Source organism: Mustelus asterias, chromosome 9, assembly GCF_964213995.1.
Source record: "Mustelus asterias chromosome 9, sMusAst1.hap1.1, whole genome shotgun sequence".
NCBI classification, from domain to species: Eukaryota; Metazoa; Chordata; class Chondrichthyes; order Carcharhiniformes; family Triakidae; genus Mustelus; species Mustelus asterias.
The window spans coordinates 28,622,895-28,646,980 of NC_135809.1; positions in this window are offsets into that span (position 1 = coordinate 28,622,895).

Here is a 24,086-nt window from a genome sequence, read left to right on the forward strand (position 1 = left end):
CAACCTAACCCGCACATCTTTGGACTGTGGGAGGAAACCGGAGCACCCGGAGGAAACCCACGCAGACACGAGGAGAATGTGCAAACTCCACACAGACAGTGACCCGAGCCGGGAATCGAACCCGGGACCCTGGAGCTGTGAAGCAGCAGTGCTAACCACTGTGCTACCGTGCCGCCCGTGGGCGGGTAAGTGGAGCTGAGTCCACAAAAAGATCAGCCATGATTTTATTGAATGGCGGAGCAGGCTCGAGGGGCCAGATGGCCGACTCCTGCTCCTAGTTCTTACGTTCTTATGTTCTCCAGGGCAATTAGGAATGGGCAATAAGCACTGGTCCTGCCAGTGACACCCACATCCCAGGAATGAACAAAAATGAATCAGTAGTTACTGGGCAGGGAATATACAAATCAAGGGTGAGGAAAGGATGTAGAGATATTTCTTCTGACAAGGTCATCCAGACTTGAAACGTTGGCTCTATTCTCTCTCCACAGATGCTGTTGGACCTTCTGAGATTTTCCAGCATTTTCTGTTTTTGAGACATCTTCCTGCGAAGCTTTTCATCTGACTCCCATCAGAACAGATGCAGGAACGTCGAATTTGCTTTCATTTGGCCGTGCTGATGAATGCAGGATGGAAATCCTCAAAGGAACATGTCCAAGCATTGCACCTTTTTTGAATCAACGAACATAACTAGAATATCCGATGTTCTCAGTGCGTTGCGCATTATGTGGCATAACCCCTGCACATTGTAAAACGAGTGCATCCTTCAACACAACACAAGCAAGAAGGGGACGTTGGCTATTTATAACTTAAAAGGCACCCACTTCTTGCAAATACCAGATTCAACACAATTGAATTGTTATTTAAAATGTATTGATTGGCTCAAAGTAAAAGAGCAGCAAATCAGAAGTGAAGAGATCAGGACAATTCAAACCAAAAGCAAGTTGAATGTTTTAAAGGTTTCGCACCGGAATGCAATTCTTATTGTCACACTTCCGTTCATGCACCTCTGTCATGTGCTACCCTGCACACACCTCGATCATGCCTGCATTTAACTATAGTAAGCTAAACTATCGACGTTGGCCATAATACTTATCTTTCAACCCTCCAACCATAGGTGGCACTATTTCTTTTGCAAATGAGCATATCTGCTAATTCTGAGGCTTCTTTGTATTACAAGGTTCCCTTTTTAATATAGTTTAACACCATTATTAAGCATATAATTTAGTTTCATTTTTTTTCTCTTGGTTTATGTAATGAAACAGAAGCAGGAAAGAATAACTTTAAAAATTAGATACATATATCTTTAATTTTTACTGTCTATGTGCCATTCTGCCGAAGGCCATTTTCTTCTCTGCAAATACATTCTATTATAATTTTCCCCGCTGCATCCGGCAAAAAAAAGATATTAATGCTATCTACATCATGGCAACCGAACCGACTACATTTCACAGAAAAATTAAAATTTTATCTGAGTGCAGTGCTACTAAATATTTAGGGAACGTTTTAATCAATTTAATTAATCTCCGTCCATGTCCTTCTGCCTATGTGTGAGTTTCCTGCACATCTACACAAGATACACATATCTGGAGAAGCAATAGTCGATGGAAATAAAACGTGAATCAATTAGGTGATTCTACACAGGTACATGCGTGCTGATGAACTTTAAAAATGTATTTATTAGTTACAAGTAAGGCTTACATTAACACTGCAATGAAGTTACTGTGAAATTCCCTTAATCGCCACACTCCAACACCTGTTTGGGTCAATGCACCTAACCAGCACATCGTTCAGACTGTGGGAGGAAACCGGAGCACCCGGAGGAAACCCACACAGACATTGGGAGAATGTGCAGACTCCACACAGAAAGCGACCCAAGCCGGGTATCAAACCCGGGTCCCTGGCGTGAGGCAGCAGCGCTAACCGCTGTGCCACCGTGCACACATAAGTGGGTATTGGCTACAAAAGAATATTTTTGAATATTCATTGTACACCCAGACTTTGTGGGCGCGATCTTACCACCCGTTCACGCCTCGCTCCCGCTGCAGCGAAGACAAGATTTGGTGACACGCCAAATCTCCGTTCACTGCAGCGGGATGGGAAAATCCTGTCGTCGTGAACGGTTGGAAAATTCCAGCCAGTATCTTTCTGCTCATTTGCAAGTGGTGACAACAGCTTCACTGGCAATTTTTACTTATTACATTTCAGTTTCTGTGTTGGGTTTTGATTTGATTTATTATTGTCACATGTATCGGAATAGAGTGAAAAGCATTGTTTCTTGTGAGTTATACAGAATAAAATATACCAATCCTAGAGTACATAGGGGAGAAGGAAAGGAGAGGTGCAGAATATAGTGTTGCAGTTATGGATAGGGTGAAGAGAAAGATCAGCTTAATATATGGTAGGACCATTCAAAAGTCTGATGGCAGCAGGGCAGAAGCTGCTCTCGAGTCGGTTGGTACATGTCTTCAGACTTTTGTATATTTTTTTCAACATTGTGCCATTGGATGCAATGGGGTAGTCTCTTATCTGGGCCTGTTTTTAGAGGAACATATATTTCATACTGGCATGATTTAACTTGTGAATAATATGATCTTCTGTTAATTTTTGAGCAATTTTGTTAATTTTTTGTGCATTGACCCCAGTCTATCTGAAAAGCCTCAGTTTTCATAGAATAGAATCATAGAACCCCTACAAGTGCAAAAGGAGGCCATTTGGCCCATTGAGTCTGCACCGACCACAATCCCACCCAGGCCCTATTCCCGTAACCCCAGATATTTACCCTGCTGATCCCCTGATACTAGGGGTAATTTAGTATGGCAGATCCACCTTTTGAGTGGATATTTTTTCCCACAGCATGGCAGACGGAGGTATTTCATCGACTACAACTTCGACAGGCATGCGGTACAGTGGTTATTTGGATTATGGAACAATTAATGGAATTCCGGAATCATAGAATCCCTACAGTGCAGAAGGAGGTCATTCAGCCCATCGAGTCTGCACTGACTCTCTAACGGAGTATCTTACCCAGGCCCTCACCCTATCCCTGTAACCTCACACATTTATTATGGCTAATTCATCTAACCTACACATCTTTGGACACTAAGGGGCAATTTATTATGGCCAATCCACCCAACCTATACATCTTTGGACTGTGGGAGGAAACCGGAGCACCCAGAGGAAACCCATGCAGACATGGGGAGAATATGCAAACTCAACGCGCTCAGTCACATAAGACCAGATACAAACCCAGTTCCCTGGTGCCATGAGGCAGCAGTGCTAACCACTGTGCCACCATGCTGCCCTTAAATGGGGATGGGGTGGAATTGAGGCAAAGGATCAGCCATGAACCTCGAGAAAGAGGTGGCGAGCCGCATAGCAGAGCCAACTCAAGGGACCGCATAGCCTCGTCCTGCATTTTTTTTGTGTTTTCCTGGTCGCAACCTGCACTCATTAGTCAAAGATTTGTCAGTTAAACTGCGCTGTAGGATAATTCTGAGCTTGGTTGTTTTTTACCAAAAACAAATAAAGCAAGAACTTTGGAATCTTTTTTGAGATATGTTCTGATAGGCAAGAGATTCTGAAGAGTTAGAAGGCATTTGAGCCAGAAAATTCACACTGCAGCCTGACATGCCAGTTCCCGAAGCGCTCTCCACTCCCTGTGACTTTTCCAGAGGTGGCTTCTCAAGGAGGATGGTCGATCAGCCTGTAGGGCAGGCAAGTAACTAGTGTTATTAAGCATTCAGTCAAGAGGTTCTTTGTCACAATGTTGGAATTTTATTAGACAGTCATTTGGTAGTTCATAACTTGAATATTGCTGAATAAAGAGACACACTGTCGAAACTTTTCATCTTGCACTTATCAGGACAGATTCATAAGAATACCAATTGTAAAGGGAACAACAATTTATACTTCATGCTGTAAACGTCTTTGACTCTGTTACAGAGGTCTATAAAATAATGAGGGGCATAGATCAGCTAGATAGTCAATATCTTTTCCCAAAGGTAGGGGAGTCTAAAACTAGAGAGCATAGGTTTAAGGTGAGAGGGGAGAGATGCAAAAGGGTTCAGAGGGGCAATTTTTTCATACAGAGATGGTGAGTGTCTGGAATGAGCTGCAACATTGTCATCAAACCAGCAGACAAAGGAGGGGCCATCGTCATACTGAACAGAACGGATTACTGCAAAGAAGTGTACCGACAACTGAACAACGAGGAACACTACAGACAGTTACCCACAGATCCGACCAAATAACACACCCGTCAACTCAACACTCTGATCAAGACCTTTGATCCGGACCTTCAGAGCACCCTCCGTGCTCTCATCCCACGTACTTCCTCCGTGCTCTCAAAGCACCCTCCATGCTCTCATCCCACGTACTCCCCGCGTTGGAGATTTCTACTGCCTCCCGAAGATACACAAGGCAAACACACCCGGCCGTCCCATCGTATCGGGCAATGGGACCCTGTGCGAGAACCTCTCCGGCTATGTCGAGGGCATCCTGAAACCCATTGTACAAAGAATCCCCAGCTTTTGTCGCGACACTACGGACTTCCTACAGAAACTCAACACACATGGAGCAGTTGAACCAGGAGCACTCCTCGTCACAATGGATGTCTCGGCACTCTACACCAGTATCCCCCACAATGATGGCATTGCTGCAACGGCCTCAGTACTCAACGCCGACAACTGCCAGTTTCCAGATGCAATTTTACAACTCATCCGCTTCATCCTGGACCACAATGTCTTCACCTTCAACAACCAGTTCTTCATCCAGACACACGGAACAGCCATGGGGACCAAATTCGCACCTCAATATGCCAACATCTTCATGCACAGGTTCGAACAAGAATTCTTCACCGCACAGGACCTTCAACCGATGCTATACACTAGATACATCGATGACATTTTCTTCCTTTGGACTCATGGTGAACAATCACTGAAATAACTATATGATGACATCAACAAGTTCCATCCCACCATCAGACTCACCATGGACTACTCTCTGGAATCGGTTGCATTCTTGGACACACGCATCTCCATTAAGGACGGTCACCTCAGCACCTCACTGTACCGCAAGCCCACGGATAACCTCACGATGCTCCACTTCTCCAGCTTCCACCCTAAACACGTTAAAGAAGCCATCCCCTATGGGATCTGCTCGGATGAGGAGGATCGCATCAGACACCTCCAGACGCTGAAAGATGCCCTCATAAGAACAGGATATGGCGCTCGACTCATCAATCGACAGTTCCAATGCGCCACAGCGAAAAACCACACCGACCTCCTCAGAAGACAAACACGGGATACGGAGGACAGAGTACCCTTCGTCGTCCAGTACTTCCCTGGAGCGGAGAAGCTATGGCATCTCCTCCGGAGCCTTCAACATGTCATTGATAAAGACGAACATCTCGCCAAGGCCATCCCCACACCCCCACTTCTTGCCTTCAAACAACCACACAACCTCAAACAGACCATTGTCCGCAGCAAACTACCCAGCCTTCAGGAGAACAGTGACCGCGACACCACATAACCCTGCCACAGCAACCTCTGCAAGACGTGCCGGATCATCGACACAGATGCCATCATCTCACGTGAGAACACCATCTACCAGGTACACGGTACATACTCTTGCAACTCGGCCAACGTCGTCTACCTGATACGCTGCAGGAAAGGATGTCCCGAGGCATGGCACATTGGGGAAACTATGCAGACGCTGCGACAACGGATGAATGAACACCGCTCGACAATCACCAGGCAAGACTGTTCTTTTCCTGTGGGGGAGCACTTCAGCGGTCAATGGCATTCGGCCTCTGATATTCGGGTAAGCGTTCTCCAAGGCGGACTTCACGACACACGACAGCGCAGAGTCGCTGAGCAGAAACTGATAGCCAAGTTCCTCACACACGAGGACGGCCTCAACCGGGATATTGGATTCATGTCACACTATTTGTAACCCCCACAGCTTGCCTGGACCTGCAGAGTTTCACTGGCTGTCTTGTCTGGAGACAATACACATCTTTTTAGCCTGTCTTGATGCTCTTTCCACTCACGTTGTTTGTATCTTAAAGACTTGATTAGCTGTAAGTATTCGCATTCCAACCATTATTCATGTAAATTGAGTCTGTGTCTTTATATGCCCTGTTTGTGAACAGAATTCCCACTCACCTGAAGAAGGGGCTTGGAGCTCCGAAAGCTTGTGTGGCTTTTGCTACCAAATAAACCTGTTGGACTTTAACCTGGTGTTAAACTTCTTACTGTGTTTACCCCAGTCCAACACCGGCATCTCCACATCATGCCCTGTTTGAGAGCAGATATCCACTCCATCTGACGAAGGAGCAGCACTCCGAAAGCTAATGGCATTTGCTATCAAATAAACCTGTTGGACTTTAACCTGGTGTTGTTAAAACTCTTACTGGAATAAGCTGCCACAGGTAGTAGTAGAGGTGGGTACAATTTTGTTTTTTAAAAAGCGTTTAGACAGTTACAAGGGTAAGATGGGTATAGAAGGATATGAGCCAAATGCGGGCAATTGGGACGAGCTTAGGGGCTTATACAAAAGGGCCAAAGGACCTGTTTCCATGCTGTAAACCTCTATGACTCTAGAGTATTTGGAAGGGTAAGGTGCCTCAACAATTTGAGCAACACTTATAGATCGTTGCTATTGTGCAATAATAACACAAGTGGTATTCTCCATTCACAGCTTGTCTGCCAACAAGCCAAAAAGACATTCTGCCTCCCACACAAAAGTGTAATGTGGTATATGAATTTCAGTGCCAGTGTGATGTCAGGTATGTACACTGTGCATCCCAATGACTTGTTTGCAACAGGCAAAGTACTAACCAACATTCAAAACATGGGGCCAGATTCTCCAACCTCGCTCGCAGCTGGGATTCTCCCATCCGCTGCAGTGAATGGAGATTAGGCTGAGTGCCAAATTCTCCGTCCTCCCTGGCAGTGATAGCGAGGCATGAATGGCCAGAGAATTCCAGCCATGGTGTCCAACATTAGATGTGATTCTGTGATTGGACAGTGCTGGCTAACCAATCTTGATTGTGCTAAGAATTACACTGACAACCAATTTAAGATTCTCAGCCGGGCTCACAGTGTGGCTCATTTCTGAATGCTAGATATTATATATATTCGCACGGAGGGCACTGTCTTTTGCAGATGGATGGATAAACTCTAAGTAAACTTTAAAAATGTTCTCTTCTCTTATATTGAGAGAATGCAAAGAGTTAGGAGTGTGAGAAGTGAAAAGGGTATTGAGGATGGAATGAGAATTGCTCAGGAGGGTGACTGGGAGGGATGGATGCAAGAGAGCATTGGGATGAGGGTGAGTTTGACTACTGGCTATTCAGATGGAGATTTGCAAGGTGCCAGGAGAGAATGGAATGTGTGGCGCTATAAGATGTGCTGATCAGGAGATGGTTCAGGAGGTTAGAGACTGATTTGTTGCCATCTGAAAGTGATACCACACTCCTTTCCTGACTACATACATTTTTGTATACACAGTTCCATAAGATTGTCTGAAATGTCATTTCATAAAACGGGGACAAGACACGTTAAAGACAACGGGTGGGGTGTTCCGACTTCGCTCACCCAAAAACTGGAAAATCTTGCCCAAGGTCAATGGACCTTTGCATGGTCCTATCCCGCCCGCTACGATTCCCATGGCGGGCGAGACGGGAAAATTCCAACAACTTTCATTTCTATCGTACTTTTAATGTAATAAAATATCCCAGGATGCTTTACAGTGTTGTTATCAAACAAAATTTGATACTGAGCTGCACATAGAATCCTAGAATGCCTACAGTGCAGAAGGAGGCCATTCAGTCCATCGAGCCAGCTCTGACACCAATCCCACCCAGGCCTTATCCCTGTAACACACATATTTACCCTGCTAATCCCCCTGACACTAAGGGGCAATTGAGCATGACCAATCAACCTAACCCACACATCTTTTGGTGTGGGAGGAAACCAGAGTACCCGGAGGAAACCCATGCAGACGCAACGAGAACGTGCAAACTCCAGACAGACAGTCGTCCAAGGCTGGAATTGAACCCGGGTCCCTGGCGCTGTGAGGCAACAGTGCTAACCACTGTGCCACTATGCTGCCCTATGAGGAGACACTGGGGCAAATGACCAAAAGATTGGTTGAAGAGGTAGGTTTTAAGGTAATGCAGTCAATGTACCAAGCATTGGAAAAGCTGGCACATTTTAAATGGAAAATGACTAAGAAGGGCTGAAAAGAACCCAACCTGAATAAATAGACAGCATAACTGCTGATAATAAAATCAATCAATCGTGTAACCGAAAAATATTCACTTTTCTGATTAACATTTCTTTTCCTCCACTAATTTGAAGACTTAGCATAGGAAATCAGATTTGATTAAAGTAAAAATCTACTAAGGTGACAACACATTACAAGAAAGTAATTGAACGTACCGATACACTAAAACAGGTCTCATCATTTTGCAGAATAAAAAAATTATTGATTTTAAAATATAACATCACAGATAATAGAAACTGAAGTGTGGCTGTAGCTCAATGTAGATTCAGAATTAAATCTATCTGGATATGGAAGTGAGAGAAGAGGTTGATTAATTAGAGTCAACATGGGTGGTCTTTTATGGGGCCTGTAAGAGCAAAAACGCGGCGGGTGGGGTGACTTAATTAAGCAGGAGCCAAAATTTCAGTTTCTGGCCTTCCACCAGACTTTTGCTCTTACGAGCCCCATTAAAGTCCATCCATTTTGACTCTAATTAATCAACCTCTGCCTTTCTCACTTCCATATCCCTCTTGAATGCTTTATACCCAGATATATTTAATTCTGAACCTACTTTGAGCTACAGCCGTGCTTCAGCTATTATTCTGTTAAAGATTAAATTGAAGTGGTGTGACAGGGGCAAGTCGGGCCCTCATGCCATTCCGTCACAAGTTCTTTTGAGGTAAGGTGCAATAGTCAGCTTTGTGCGCTTGTGGCTGAGGCCAACGGTTTTCTTTATTCAACTCTGAAGCATAAGGGAGGGACAAAGAAGAAAGGCAGCTTGCATGGAGGCTGGAGACCAGCAAGGGTGAGTCAGGAAGGGGAGATGTGGAGTGGAGTTGAGGGCATGGAGTGGAAGAGGAATCCAAGGGGGTGACAGAGGGTGGAGTTGTGGGGTGAGGGTGGGGGGGAGGTGGCATGGAGGAAAGGATGTGACAAAGAAGGGATCCTCTTGATGGCCAGCATCAAAGGCCACATCACCAGCAGCACCAGAGGGGAGACTGGTCAGGATGCAGCTATCCAGAGAAGGGCATTGCAGAAGATGGGCACTGGCGGGTCACTGCACCTTCAGGACAACTACCTAACGGCAGATGTCAGAGAGACAATGCCAAAGGTGGCTGAGGTTATCCCAAAACGTGGGATAGTCAGTGGAATATGTGGGATTGCGCAGCGAGACCTGTGGCCACATGGATTTGGTGTAACCGCAAGGCAGTGACTGCAGTGCTCAATCTTTTAACCAGTGCTTTCCAGGGCTCCATGTACGGGGCAACATTTATGGCATATCACAGGCTGCCACCCACACGTGCAAGTAGGAGGTTTGAATCCTTTCTTCCGTCAAGTGAAGGAAGTCATCAAACTCTGCACAGGTGAGGATAGCCAGGTGAACAAAAGAACAAAGAACAAAGAACACTACAGCACAGGAAACAGGCCCTTCGGCCCTCCAAGCCTGTGCCGCTCCTTGGTCCAACTAGACCAATCGTTTGTATCCCTCCATTCCCAGGCTGCTCATGTGACTATCCAGGTAAGTCTTAAACGATGTCAGTGTGTCTGCCTCCACCACCCTACTTGGCAGCACATTCCAGGCCCCCACCACCCTCTGTGTAAAAAACATCCCTCTAATATCTGAGTTATACTTCGCCCCTCTCACCTTGAGCCCGTGACCCCTCGTGAACGTCACTTCTGATCTGGGAAATAGCTTCTCACCGTTCACCCTATCTATCCCCTTCATAATCTTGTACACCTCTATTAGATCGCCCCTCATTCTCCGTCTTTCCAGGGAGAACAACCCCAGTTTACCCAATCTCTCCTCATAGCTAAGACCCTCCATACCAGGCAACATCCTGAGGTGGCAAGGGCAATGGTCTTCTCCTATCACTCATTTCCCTGGAGTGCAAGGGGTCATTACTTGTGATTACATTACTGAACATGTGGCCATTAGAGCTCTCTGGGAGTAAGTATCTAACGGCATTTGTGAACCGCAAGGGCTGTCATACTTTGAGCGTGCATCTGGGTCTGTGACCACAGGGAAAGAATCATGCATGTGGGTGCTCATTACCCAGCCAGCTCCCATGATTCATACATATTGCATAACTTGCAGCTTTCAGAGCTTTAAGTGACCCCAGGCCAGACTCATGGCAGAATCCACCAATTAATGCCTGCCCCACTGTGTAATCACAGGCATCTCCCGAGCATGCCACTGGCATTTTCAATTTTCATTTGAATTGCGTGGGAGCTATCTCTGACATGAGAATGGAAGTGGTGCCCATTTCCATTCCCACCATTGGGAATGGTGTGCCACAACGTTCCTTGTCAGAGGCCATAAGAATTTAAATAGAAAATCAGGATGGAAATTCATTCCCTCTTCTGTGGTGTGTTTGGTTCATTTACTCAGACAGGATGGTGATGGGTGGGGACCTTGCTACCTTCCCACTTCCACCCTGGTTAAGTCCAGGTCAGCAAAGCTCCACTAGCAATTGAGGTCCTAAATCGGCAACTAATGCCACTTAACATTCTGTGCTGATGCTATTGAACCAGCCGAGGGCAGGGGCTCACCATCCAGGGAGAATAGGAAGCAAACTTGTGTGGGGTTGCTTGTAGGCTCCCTGGGGATGTGGGGTCCCTTGGTCAGAGACACTCAGTGCTTGATCGAAGGTCCTGGTATTGGGAAGGGGTGGGCCCACTAGGAGCCACCCTCTTGTCCTTGCTGTCGACACTCCACCCCCACAACCTCCACCTCATAAATCCCACTCCTGCCATCACTCACCTGTGTTTTGGGTCCCTCAGCGACCGTGGGCCTTGGGTGGGTGCATTACCACCAGCAGCCACTGCCATTCAATAAACGAGAGGTCAAAGGACACCGAGTTATAGTCCAACAGGTTTATTTGAAATCACAAGCTTTCGGAGCTCTGCTTCTTCAGCAGGGGAAGCGACAAAGGAGCAGCGCTCCGAAAGCTTGTGATTTCAAATAAACCTGCCGGACTCTGACCTGGTGTCGTGTGACCTCTCACCTTGTCCACTTCAGTCCAACACCGGCATCGCCACATCATGGCCATTCAATAGAGCTGCTGGTATCTGATTGATCTGGACCTCATCGGCGGGGGGGGGGGTGAATTTCTGCCTCTGGGGTCCTTCATCTCACTGCTGCCCAGTTAAATGCCTGAATAGCACTTACTTTGGCAGGTCTTCTCAAAAAGTGGTGACACCAGCGGGCAAAACCCTGTCTCCGCCACTTAAATACCGCCCTTAGTTATTGATTAATCTGAGCAATTAAGGAGTAGTAAATAATCAGGGCCAATATTAGGAAAATGTAAAGCTCCCAAAAGACAGAAGAAAATTGTTGAAGCTTGTAGACAAATTAAAGAAACATGCATTCAAAGTAATTATTATTTGAGGAAATATTCATCATGCATAAATAGACTAGGATAGGGAATATCATTGAGGGAGAGATGAGATTCCCTTTTGACATATATTCCAGGCTGTTTTCTCAGTTAATCTGGCAAATTTTCTTTCTGGGGTTAGGAACCCACAATACGATTTCCAACGTGCCAGTAACTAATTAGCTGGATACGAGTTCATTGTCCAATTTGGGGCATTGGGAGTGGGCAGGACACAAAAGGATAACTTAAAAGCCAAATGGCAGCCACAATAGGGCTTGACTTTTAAACGCAAATAGCCTAATTGGCCAGGCGGTGAGCTTGGCACCCAATTAGAGGCCCAGAGTGTGTCCAGGAGGCAGGGGTTGCCCGCTTGGTGCCAACAGCAAAGGCAGACCAGCAGCCATGACGGGGAGTGCTGCTGCCACAGCCGTCAATAACTGAGGATTGTATTTAATGGAGGAGAAGGGGTTTTGCCCGTTAGTGTTCTTCCAGTGCTAATGTCACCTATTAGAGACAGCAGCTAATCAGAAGGTGGGTTGGAGCTGGAGGAATGCAGAAATTGACCATTCAAACAAACTTAAAGTACAGCGCTGGACCAGGCACCATGAAATATTTCATTTTTTAACAGATAAAGATAAAATTTAAATTTTCCCCGCCATGTACCTAACAGTCGGATTTGAACATGCACCAGACGGTTCAGCTTTCCTAAATAAAGGCTGAAAATCATGTAGCCAGCAACACGTGCATCTTCATGAGTTCCTTAAGGAGCTTAATGGCCTGGTAATTGGCAGCGAGCACATTACCTGTTCCCACCATCGTGCCAGCCATTTGAAACTCTCCCAGAGGAGTGGGCATTGTGAGATGACGTCTGGGACTGTGATTTTCAAATCACACCTGCACTGGGTTTCCAACCCTCTTGGCATTTAATTTGGCCTGTGGTGTGCAGAACTGCTCCCAGTACTCCAGGTGTGGTCTAACTTGAGTTTTGTATAGCTGAAACATGACTTCTAATCCATTGTGTTTCTGTCCTTTTTATAGCCTTCCATTAGTCTTTATGATAATATTCTGTACCCGTACATGGTCTAGGTAGCTGAACACCCCCATCTCTTTGGACCTCCACCATTTTGGAATTTTTCACCATTTAGAAAGATATTGGCCGGAATTGTCCGACTGTTCACACCAGCGGGATCTTCCCATCCTGCTGCAGTGAGCGGAGATTTGGCTTGCCGCCAAATTTTCTGTCTTTGCTGCAGCGGGAGCATGGCGTAAACAGGCGGTAAGATCGTGCCCGTTCCGTTTTATTCTTTTTAGCACCAAAGTCGATGACCTCGTATTTGCATACACTGAAATCCACACTTGGAAATGAATCCATGTAACTTCCCTATCAATGCTTGACATGGTCCCAGTAAAGATATAAATCTTTTTTATCCCGAGTATGTTGTAATAAATCATATCTTGGTGGCATTGTGCTTACACTACAAAACCGGAAACGTAGAGTTGCATCCTTTGTGGTTAACCTATTTGCTGGTTATTTTTTGATCCACTAACATGTTTTTTTACTTTACAAATGGAGGTACAGTACTGATGGCAATTCCATTATAAAAATGTAAATGAACTCAGCCCTCCCGCAAGGAGGGGATGCGAAAAGCCATCGCAACCATCAAACATATTCCTGAAATATTATCATTTTACACCGAGACACCAGGAATATTTTGTGACGCTATTCAAGGTGCATAAAGAGTCTGGCGCCATTACACAAAAAAAATATAAAATTAAAATCCAAGCCTTCAACAATAGTAAAAAAAACCCACTGCTATTCTATCAGTAAGAATCTATAATAAAAAGAGTCTGCATATAAAAGGCAATTCAGAGAAAGCTTTGAAGGTTCCCTTTCAAAGCTGCTCAACTTTATAGAGTATCAGGGGATTTGTGTTATTAATTGAAGTTAATTTTCTAGGATATCAGTTTTCTACGCACGTGGGAAAGATTGATAGCCTCTTCAAATCTCAAGAGTGCTGAAAAATGACACTGTTCCATCACTGAGTGCCTTTGCTGTTATCATCACAAATCAAATTATAAACATTGGGACAACCTTTGCAAAGTCTGGCTTCAAGAGATTTCCATAAGATTAATTAGGCGGCCAAAACGAAGGTGGTAAAATAAGGGGGGCAATTCATTGCTAAGAGAATGGGAAGTCAATTCAACAATGGGTAATTAGTGCGGGCAATAGATTCTCAAAGGCACAGAGGACACTGGACCCTCTTTCTCTCTGATGTTTAGTGCTGTATTGTGAACCCCTCATTTAATTAGTGCACTTTGATACCCACAGGAGCTTTAAGCTCCAGGGCATGCTAAACACTGACTGACACCGAGTGCTTCTGCCTTCTTCCAGTCTAATTAGAAACACAATGAGCTGCAAAGAAAATGTTTTACTCAAAGACTTTCAAGAGATAGTGCTGCCAGGAAACAATCATTTATTTTACGTGTGCGCTGGTATTTTTTATTAAACATTTTGTAAGTTGCACACCAGCGAAGTCCACTGACACACGCACATTGATCAATATCTACCAATTTTTCTAAGTAAACACGCTCATAGTGTAGGTTTATAAGAAGATTCTGATCAAAAGAAAGTGCATTCCCAGGAGAAATCATTTTAAAATTAGTCTCATTATTTGAAATAAATTGATGTGCTATATTTCCAGTTTGTTGTAGAAATTATGCTGATGACAAAACTTAGCACAAGGGCATTAGGTGGATGATGAACTATTCATCTACAAATAAAAAAGATATCTGGATATTAAAAAAACTAGGATGGCCAGAATTAAAAGATCAAACTTTTCATGTGTGTAATCTTCACGTGAAAAATAATAAAACTGTTTCATTTGAAACTGCAAATGAGATATAATACACCCTTGATCCAATAACTAGAGCCACAGAAAGAAAAGGAATCTCTTAACTTCAACATAGCCGTGCCTGTTTTAGGATGAAGTATATAGAACGCCTGCTTCTTGCTGCTAAATTTGCCATGGCCGTTCATTAGGTATCCTCTTGCAGCCATGTGAAATGAACCCAACTATTTCCAGATCCATTCGAAAATTTGCACAAGCTCTTTTTAAACTTCACAACGGCCTAACCAGTGATCCTAAAAGGTATCAATAGAGGCCACTCCACTTCCCTCCACACGAGTGCTGCTGGTAGACCAATGTCCTTTGGACTCACCAGTGAACCTTGGCCAGGTTCCAAGTCAGCTAAAATTGGTCAGGCCCAAATCTTTGAGCTGAGTTTGCCCACCCGATTGGCACCCACCAATCATTGAAACCATAAGATTGAAGCTCAAGGATCAACCTAGGATTCTCTAAGGCCTCTCCATTCAGGACCTCTTCACATTGCTGCACAGATGATCCTGGTTTTGTTTGCTAATGGATTGCTCCACAACGACCAATGTAGAACCCAAGTAGCAAATGCGTCAATCAAATATGTTTTCTATTTCCACCAAACCATTGCAATGGGAAGGTGATGATCTAGTGGTATTATTGCTAGACTATTAATCCTGAAACTCAACTAATGTTCTGGGGACCTGGGTTCAAATCCTGCCCCGGCAGATGGTGGAATTTGAATTCAAATTTTTAAATGTTATCTGGAATTAAGAATCTATTGATGACTATGAAACCATTATCAATTGTCGGGAAAAACCCATCTGGTTCACTAATGTCCTTTAGGGAAGGAAATCTGCTATCCTTACCTGGTCTGGCCTACATGTGACTCCAGATCCACAACAATGTGGTTGACTCTCAACTTCCCTCGGGCAACTAGGGATGGACAATAAATGCTGGCCAGCCAACGACACCCATGTCCTATGAATTAATAAAAAAACATAGATTGGTTAAAACTGTTCCAAAAAAAGCTACTTAATATTTGGCACAACTATCTTCAGGCATTTGAAGTGCTACTTTAGCGACAACAGGCCCATTTCTCAAAAAGATTCAGAACTGGGTTTCAACTTAAAGGCCTATCAAACCTTATCATAAGAAAGCATGAATTCTGATGAGGAACTCTCAATAATTTGGTGCTAAGTAATTGTTAATGATGTCTACATTAGTATGCTAAGATAATGGTCTGAAATGGTCCAGGAGTCTAAAGGTCTGTTGTGGAAAATAGACAATAATTACAAAGTTGCAACTGATCCACTTAAGGATTCTAGGGAGAAAAAAACAGATGATTACACCTAGCATGTACAGTATTGAAACAGTCCATTTAGCCAATCTGATCCATTGGTGTTGCTCCCGCGGAGTGAAGATTGCTATTACTTGTCGATAAGCAGATGAATGGGCTGGAAAGTCGGAGGTTTACTTCAGCTGGATTTAAACAGTGTTGTGAAAATCTCCACCCAGAATTAACAGCCTATACTCACTTCAGCTGGTGCAAGGACAAGTGAGGGATAGGTATAAAAGGACAGATTCTGATTCCTAATGAGGTACAATTATAGTGACCTAAGCTGAATACAGTAATGCCAGGTTAACATTCAACACACAGTATTAAGGTACCATAGCTTCTACTGAATACAGCGTTACTCAATCAGTTTAATTATAAGGTGTAAAGTATAAGGAGCGCATTTCTTCTATATTAATGCCATATATAAAACATTGTGCTGTGTTTATATTATAAATGTATCCCTCAAAAGGAGAAGCATTAATAAATTAGCGTTACTCCTATCAATAATTAGGTCTGCCCTTCCACTTCTAAGAAGTCCTCCGGCTCTCTCTCCGAAAGCTTGCTTTTTATCTTATACATGAAGGCGAGAAAGATGTCCAGGAGCTTTAGTATTCATACTCATTTTGGCTGAGTGCATTAATACTTTCTCTGAGCTGCAGATATTGCCATTTAAACACTATTAACATGTCACGGATATATCATAACTTTAATTATTAGGTGCAGTATTATTATTATGTCGTGGTTTGCTAAGGCTCCTCTTAACGTCGCTTTGGAACAAATCTTGCAACACCTTTTTACTGGGACTGCAATCATTTGGAGAACTCTGGATGTGTCCTCCTCCTCAATATCAATGTGAAAAGCACTGTAACTCTAAAAGACCCACAAAAACGCGAGGGACTTTGGAGGGCGATTAACTGCACAAGCCCACAATTCTGAAGGACATGTGCTTTCCTCAAAATACACAGAAGTGGGCAATAATCTGTGAACAAAAGCTATTTATTTACAATGACAGAAGATGATTTTGCAAGTTCACATCACTCTTCGCAGCAAACTGTACCCTCTGGTCGCAGCTATTGGTGAATCAAGGGCATGTTGTCAGGAATTTCCTCCCATTAAAACTATGTAAATGAATGGGTGGTGAGCCTGCCACTTCCCATTATGTGATGGGTTTGCAAAGCACCTCACCTTGAGAGCAAGGTTAGAAGATAACTGTCAGTGTATTAATCGGATAACAAAATATACCCGGAGAATATATTGGCCCTGATTTTCAGGTGAACATGATCGCAAATCTATGAATGTTCATCACCATTATTCTACTGAAACTGACTACAACTTCTGGAGGCTGCATGTGCACAGAATATTGAGAAAATCCAAAAGTTAGTGTTAGTGTTTCTGCACTAATCTGGAAGATGTGCCATTGAAGTCTCTCCCATGCTGAAATCAATGGCAAATCTTAGAATAGAATCATAGAATCCATACAGTACAGAAGGAGGCAACTCAGTCCATCGAGTCTGTACCGACCACAATTCCACCCAGGCCCTATTCCCGTAACCCCACACATTTACCCTGCTAATCCCCGAGACACTAGGGTCAATTTATCCTGGTCAATCAACCTAACCTGCACATCTTAAGAGTGTGGGAGGAAACCGGAGCACCCGAAGGAAACTCACGCAGACACGGGGAGAATGTGCAAACTCCACAGACAGTTACCCAAGGCCGGAATTGAACCTGAGTCCCTGTGCTGTGAGGCAGCAGTGCTAACCACTGAGCCACTGTGCCGCCCACAAAATCTTGCAACACTTTTTTACCGGGACTGCAATCATTTGGAGAACTCTGGATGTGTCCTCCTCCTCCTCCTCCTCATCAACTGAATTGATGAGAAGTTCCACTAATGTTGCTGTAAAAACATTTGAAAAAGTTACACCTGGTTCAATGAGATGTAATTGAATTCTTAATGGTATATTAACTTCATAATTTCTGCCAAGCATCATCAACGGCTTTGAAAAATGAATGTTATATTTGTGAAATGTCAAATATCTCATGACAAAAAGTTTATCTTTTCATTGTCCAGTCCTTCCTGCCGGTGAGATCTTCCAGTCCCGCTGACTCTCCGTGGTGGGTTATCCGGACGCAGGCAGACATCAACGGGACTGGAAGATCCAACCAACAGCCAATGCTGAGCCACTTCCGCTGCTGGAAAATAGGCCACAAAGTTTGCTTATCTTTATTTTCACTGCCGTATCTATCGAATCATAATAATTTATTTCACCATTTGAAAATTCAGATTATAAGTGAATGACATTAAGGGCACGATTCTCTCCCCGGGGATGGGAAACCAAGATCGGGGCGGTTTACAGGTCCCACACCCACAACCATGTGGGGGGGTGGTTTGGTGGTGCGGTGGGTGGGAGCAGTCACTCATGGGTTTTGGCAGGCCACACCACCCACATCTTGCCTCTGCAAAAATGGCTTGATGGCAAGATGAAGCTGGTAAAGAGGGACATCAGCTGACAACCTAACTCCCACCATTGCCAGTGGTGGCTCAAGCCCCCGCCCAAGTGTTTCCATTTCTAAGTTTATTTATTAGTGTCACAAGTAGGCTTACATTAACACTGCAAAAAAGTTACTGTGAAAATCCCCTAGCCCCCACACTCTGGCATCTGTCCAGTTACACTGAGGGAGAATTTAACGTTGCCAATGTACCTAACCAGCACATCTTTTGGACTGTGGGAGGAAATTGGAGCACCTGGAAGAAACCTATGCAGACACAGGGAGAACGTGCAGATTCTGCACAGACAAGACAGGATCCAAGACAGGAATCGAACCCAGGTCCCTGGCGCTGTGAGGCAGCAGTGCTAATCACAGCGCCACCGTGCCGCACTCCCTGGTTTGCTTTCAGGGAGAGGGGCGTTGAATACTTTAATATGACTGGTTACCTACTTGCTAACCACATGCTGTTGCAGCCCCTTGATTTGGTGCCAGATTTAAATTGCCCTGGGATAGGGGAAAGCCACAGTGCAGAGATTGATAGTTCTTTGTGAACAGCCTTCTTGGAGGACAACAGGGTTGGTTTATCACTAACCGTAGACTCTAGACCTACACAACGTTAAACTGGTCAGACATAAACCCAGAGCAGAGTACTGAAACAATTTAAATCATCTTTTAAAATAAAGAAATTATGTAATGTCATTATTTAATAGATGGTATATGTATAAGTGCTTTTGTAAAGAAATAACAGAACAATTTCAGCCCCGATGTAATGAAAATGTGTGAAAATGATGAGATTTGTAACATGCTTAAATGAACCCTAGTTGGTCAATATTCCTATTGCATTACCTAAGGGACCTTTGTATTTTCTAAGGTTAAAGACTAGAGACTAAAGACGTATGAACAATTAATTCGATCTCAGATAAATATTTTATGACTATATTAATGTGACTTTATGACTTTGCTGGTCCAGTACGACATAATAGCACTCGAATAGAGGCAATTAAAGACAAAGGGGCACTCATACCTTTCAATTGTTCTGTACTCTCAGCTGTCCTGGGCTAAGCAGTTGGCTCAGAAAATGTGCTCTATCATAAAGATGATGGAACTGTCAAAACAGTGCAGAACCACAAATCACTGGCATACTTACTCCGGCCAAGTCGGATTGGGAAATTGAACAGATGGCGACAAACTTTCTGGAAGGAATCAGATATGAATGGTATGTATTTGCAAATTCTGTTTCCTTCAGTATGGCAGCAAAATAAGTCGGTGCCGGAATTTTATCGCCTCGTCTGTCCGAGGCTTGTAAGATCCCACCCGAGAATGCCGTACTGCGAGCCTCGCCTGGGGCGGGCATGCTGGTAAAATTCCGGCAACATTCTCGGGGGCTGAAAGCTGAGAAGTGACAATGGCGAATATAATTTGTGGTTAATTGTGAAATTTGCGCTGTTTAATTTTGTATTAAAAAATCACCAGTAGCATTCTTCTAAAGAGAGTCAAAACGTGCCTGGTATCCTTGCTTTCCATGGAAAGCTGACTTGGATGCAGTATTGCAATAAGTTGCATCACTTAATGACTGGGGAGAAAAAGTGGTCCAAACTTTAACAGTGTTGTGTGATCGACTGAGCTGGAAATGACTGACAACTCGTTTTTAATTTGAGAACTAGGAATTTCAATATCCTGGAAGTCTAGAATCATAGAATCATAAAATCCCGAGTGCAGAAGGAGGCCATGTGGCCCATTGAGTCTGCACTGACTTTCCAACAGAGAATCCCATCCAGGCCCTAGCCCCATAACCCCACATATTTTACCCTGCTAATCCCACATTTTGGTACACTAAGGGACAATTCAGCATGGTCAAACCACCTAATCTGCACAATTTTGGACTATGGGCGGAAACCGGAGCACCCGAAGGAAATCCATGCAGATACGGGGAGAACGTGCAACTCCACACAGACAGTCACCCAGGAGTGGAATTGAACCCATGTCCCTGCCTTTGTGAGGCAGCAGTGCTAACAACTGTGCTACTGTGCTGCCCTAATTAACGGTTTGTTTTCCAGATATTAACACAGATTTGTTCTAAAGAAAATTTTTTTTGTTGTTTCAGTAATCTATTTGACAAAAGCATGATTAGTTCAGGGAGAAAAATAATAGTGTGGATTGTATTTTGTAAGAAACAGCATGACTTAGTCTCCCACAGTGATAAGAAATTCAAGAAAAGAAATGCTAAATTGAGTAAAACGCATTCATCGGAGAGTTGGCTTAGTTCTAAGGGCAGAGTTTTGACCATGGCACTCCTCTCTTGATGGCGGAACCAGCAGTGAGCGTCACCAGAGGTTTCCTACCTCTCCAAAGGGATGCTCTGGCTATCCAAATAAATCCACCAAATTCAGGCCAGCTCTTGCCTGGTCTAATCTGCACACCCCATGTTTTACACATGTCAGCCTACCAAAATCCAACTTCAGTGGAAGCAGCTGATGATTTAAATGGCCAGCTTCCTCAGTAACCCATGCATGTGCCCCCTCAGCTAAAAAAAAATGATGGGGAACTCACCCACAATCCTGACAGTTGCTCTGTAGCAATTTAATGCTGGCATCAGCGTTAATCACTTTAAGTAGAGACTTCCATCCTTTCTGGGGTGCCTTACCTTAGAGAGCTGCCACTCAATTCAATGGCCAGCAACTCTGTAGATCCAACTAGAAGTAGTGGCCACTGTTGGGAGTACAGGCAGTCCTACCATGAGGAGGAGCCCAGGTAAATCCGGGCTTTCAGCAAGGTGGGTGAGGCGGGTGCGGGGGCAGATTCAAGAGGCCATGGATGAAGGTTGAAAGGGAGGGGATGACTTTTGGGGGCTGACAACAGAGGACCCGCAAAGAAGATCATCTCCCCCTTGCCCAGCTCGATCCAATGCAACTAAAGCTGCTCGGCTTCCTGCATGGTGGGTAAAATAAACCTGTTGGACTTTAACTTGGTGTTGTTAAACTTCTTACTGTGTTTACCCCAGTCCAACGCCGGCATCTCCACATCATGGGTAAAATACTGACAGTGGGGTGAGGCCCTTCAATGGCCATTAATTTACCACTTAAGGGACTCAATGAGCCCAAGGATGGGTGAGTTACCAAATGCCTCCCCTGTGCCCCGTAAAACTTCAGACTGGTCAGGGACGGGTGGATAGGCAGCAGGAAGGCCACATGTTGGACTTTATGAGGCCCCTGCCTTCAAATGCCCAGCAGGGGAGCTTAAAATCCAACAATACAACAAAATTTGCAGGAGAGAGACAGAGAAGAATCAAGAATGTCATGAGAAAGGTCATATGGATGGAACAATGGGGGAGAAGCTGAGGCATTCCTGTGTTATATGTTCATGCTGCTAAATACAGAGCCATTCACTTTGAGCGCACATGAGAAAAGGATATCAAAACCCTTCTTCATACACATACTCCTATTAATCGCCTTTTTTGATTTTCTTCAAGGATAGATATCTTTCTGTCTTCAAATTGCACAATGAGACAAATCTTCAAAATGAAACCAGATTGTACAATAATTTACTTCATTTTCAAATAACACGGTTACGTTATGCAAAGTTAGCCTCCAGTTAGCTCACATCTTTATACTTGGAAAATACATTGGATGGACAGAAATGAGGGGCATAGATAAGGTAGATAGTCACCATCTTTTCCCAAAGGTGCGTGAGTCTAAAACTAGAGGGCATAGATTTAAGGTGAGACGGGAGAGATACAAAAGGGTCCAGAGGGGCAAGAGAGGGTGGTGAGTGTCTGGAACGAGCTGCCAGAGATAGTAGTAGAGGCCGGTAAAATTTTATCTTTTAAAAAGCATTTAGACAGTTACATGGTTAAGATGGGTATAGAGGGATATGGGCGAAACGCGGGCAATTGGGACTAGCTTAATGGTTAAAAACTGGGTGGCATGGACAAGTTGGACTGAAGGGTCTGTTTCCATGTTGCAAACTGCTATGACTCTATGACTATGACACAATGTATTATGGATATTCACTGGAATGAAAGAAAATATTTGGAAATGGTGTGGTGTTTTGAAATCTCATGATACTTGTAAAACGAGGTAATAGTTAACGGGTTTCATTGCACACCTTGGAATTTTAAACACCTGCTTCTTTCATCAGCAGAATTTCAAAGACCTGCTCTACAAACTGCTTAGTGGATGTAAAAATCTCTGTTTAAAATTCTCAACAAGAATCCATGGCAAGCATTGTACTTTCGGAATGCACAATACAAAATTTCAAACCACATTTTCAGAGACTCGCTTCTAATTAGTTGCTTCCCGTATAGATTTCTCTTTTTATAGTTGGTACAGGTGGTAATGAACCTATAGTCCTTTACAGACGCCAATTTACCATGAAGTATTAGGAATTACTACACGTGCAAAATAGATGTTTAAAAATATTCCTGTATAACACTGTTTATGACTTTAGCGTTTTATGTAATTAAAACATCATGCAAAATTAATTTGTGGTCAGCAATAGTTGAAAAAAATAAAATAAAATTAAGATTAGATTTTAGTTCTGGCTATTGTCTTTAAAGATACCCATATTTTTATTTTTTATTTCTGCTAATTATTATGGATGCTGAAAACTTTCTTCCCAACTTAGGTCCCAAAGGCTTAACTTAACACAGATCTCCTTCGAACATTTGCAGTAGCTTTGCTTGCAATACCATCATGGTAATGTGTAGCATGTATACTTGGTACAATTAATGCAATCCCATAAGATTGTTTAACTGGAAGCAGACAGGTCTATTGGGGAAGTTGTTGCTGGACAGTAGCAAATTGGTCCACATACACTCGCAGTACTTAATTGTGATGGATCTATATGATACTCTATTAGGCTGTACTAGCGCTCTCTAATTTCTAACACAAATGCCACAAGTCATATATAGTAACACAAATAGGAGAGAGAGAGAGAAGTAATGAGGTAGAAATGTAACTATGGAGACAGGATAAAATTTAAAGAGAAAAAAAGGAGAATTTAAGGAACATCAAACAAAAAAAAACTGGTGGAAAATTGGTTTTGTTTTTCATTTTCATTTCGTTCAATCATTTTTTTGGCATCTTAGTGTTCTTTTACATGGCAAGTTTGTTTAATTTTTCTCTTTTCTCTTTTCCTGTTTAATCTTTCTTTTTGTTGCGATCTATGCTGTTTCCAGTCTCTGGACTCACCTACCGGATCTCTGATTGTTTCAAAATGAAAGTAAAGAAGGTTAAGTGTCAACCAGAAGAGCCTGAATCAATTCCTTCTTGCTCCCTTTTGCAAAAGAGGTGGTGACAAATTCTCCATAAACTAATGCTGTCTTTACTCCATGAGGTTATATTTAACAGCAGAGTTTGAACTGGCTATACTGTTGGCACAAGTCTGTTCATGAAGACAAGAAAAAAATACCTGCCCACTTGCAAGAGATATTACTCATATCACTCATGTGACTGTCACATAAGAGCAATTTGCTGCAACTTACCTATAGGGACATTTTAAAAACAAGATGATCCCAGACATCTGGTTGGGTGGTTCAATGTTAAGCAAGTGAAAAGAAGGGAAAAAAATAATTTCTCGATAAACAGCAAAAGACAAATAACCCATGATGCAATGAAACATTGGCTTTGCCAAAAGAATTGCAAAACTAAAAACAATAACGAATCCGAACAAGTTAAAATTAATTCAGAAGCGGCATCGGAAAGATGACCCTAGGTGCATGACAGGACTTCAAAGCAGCGCATT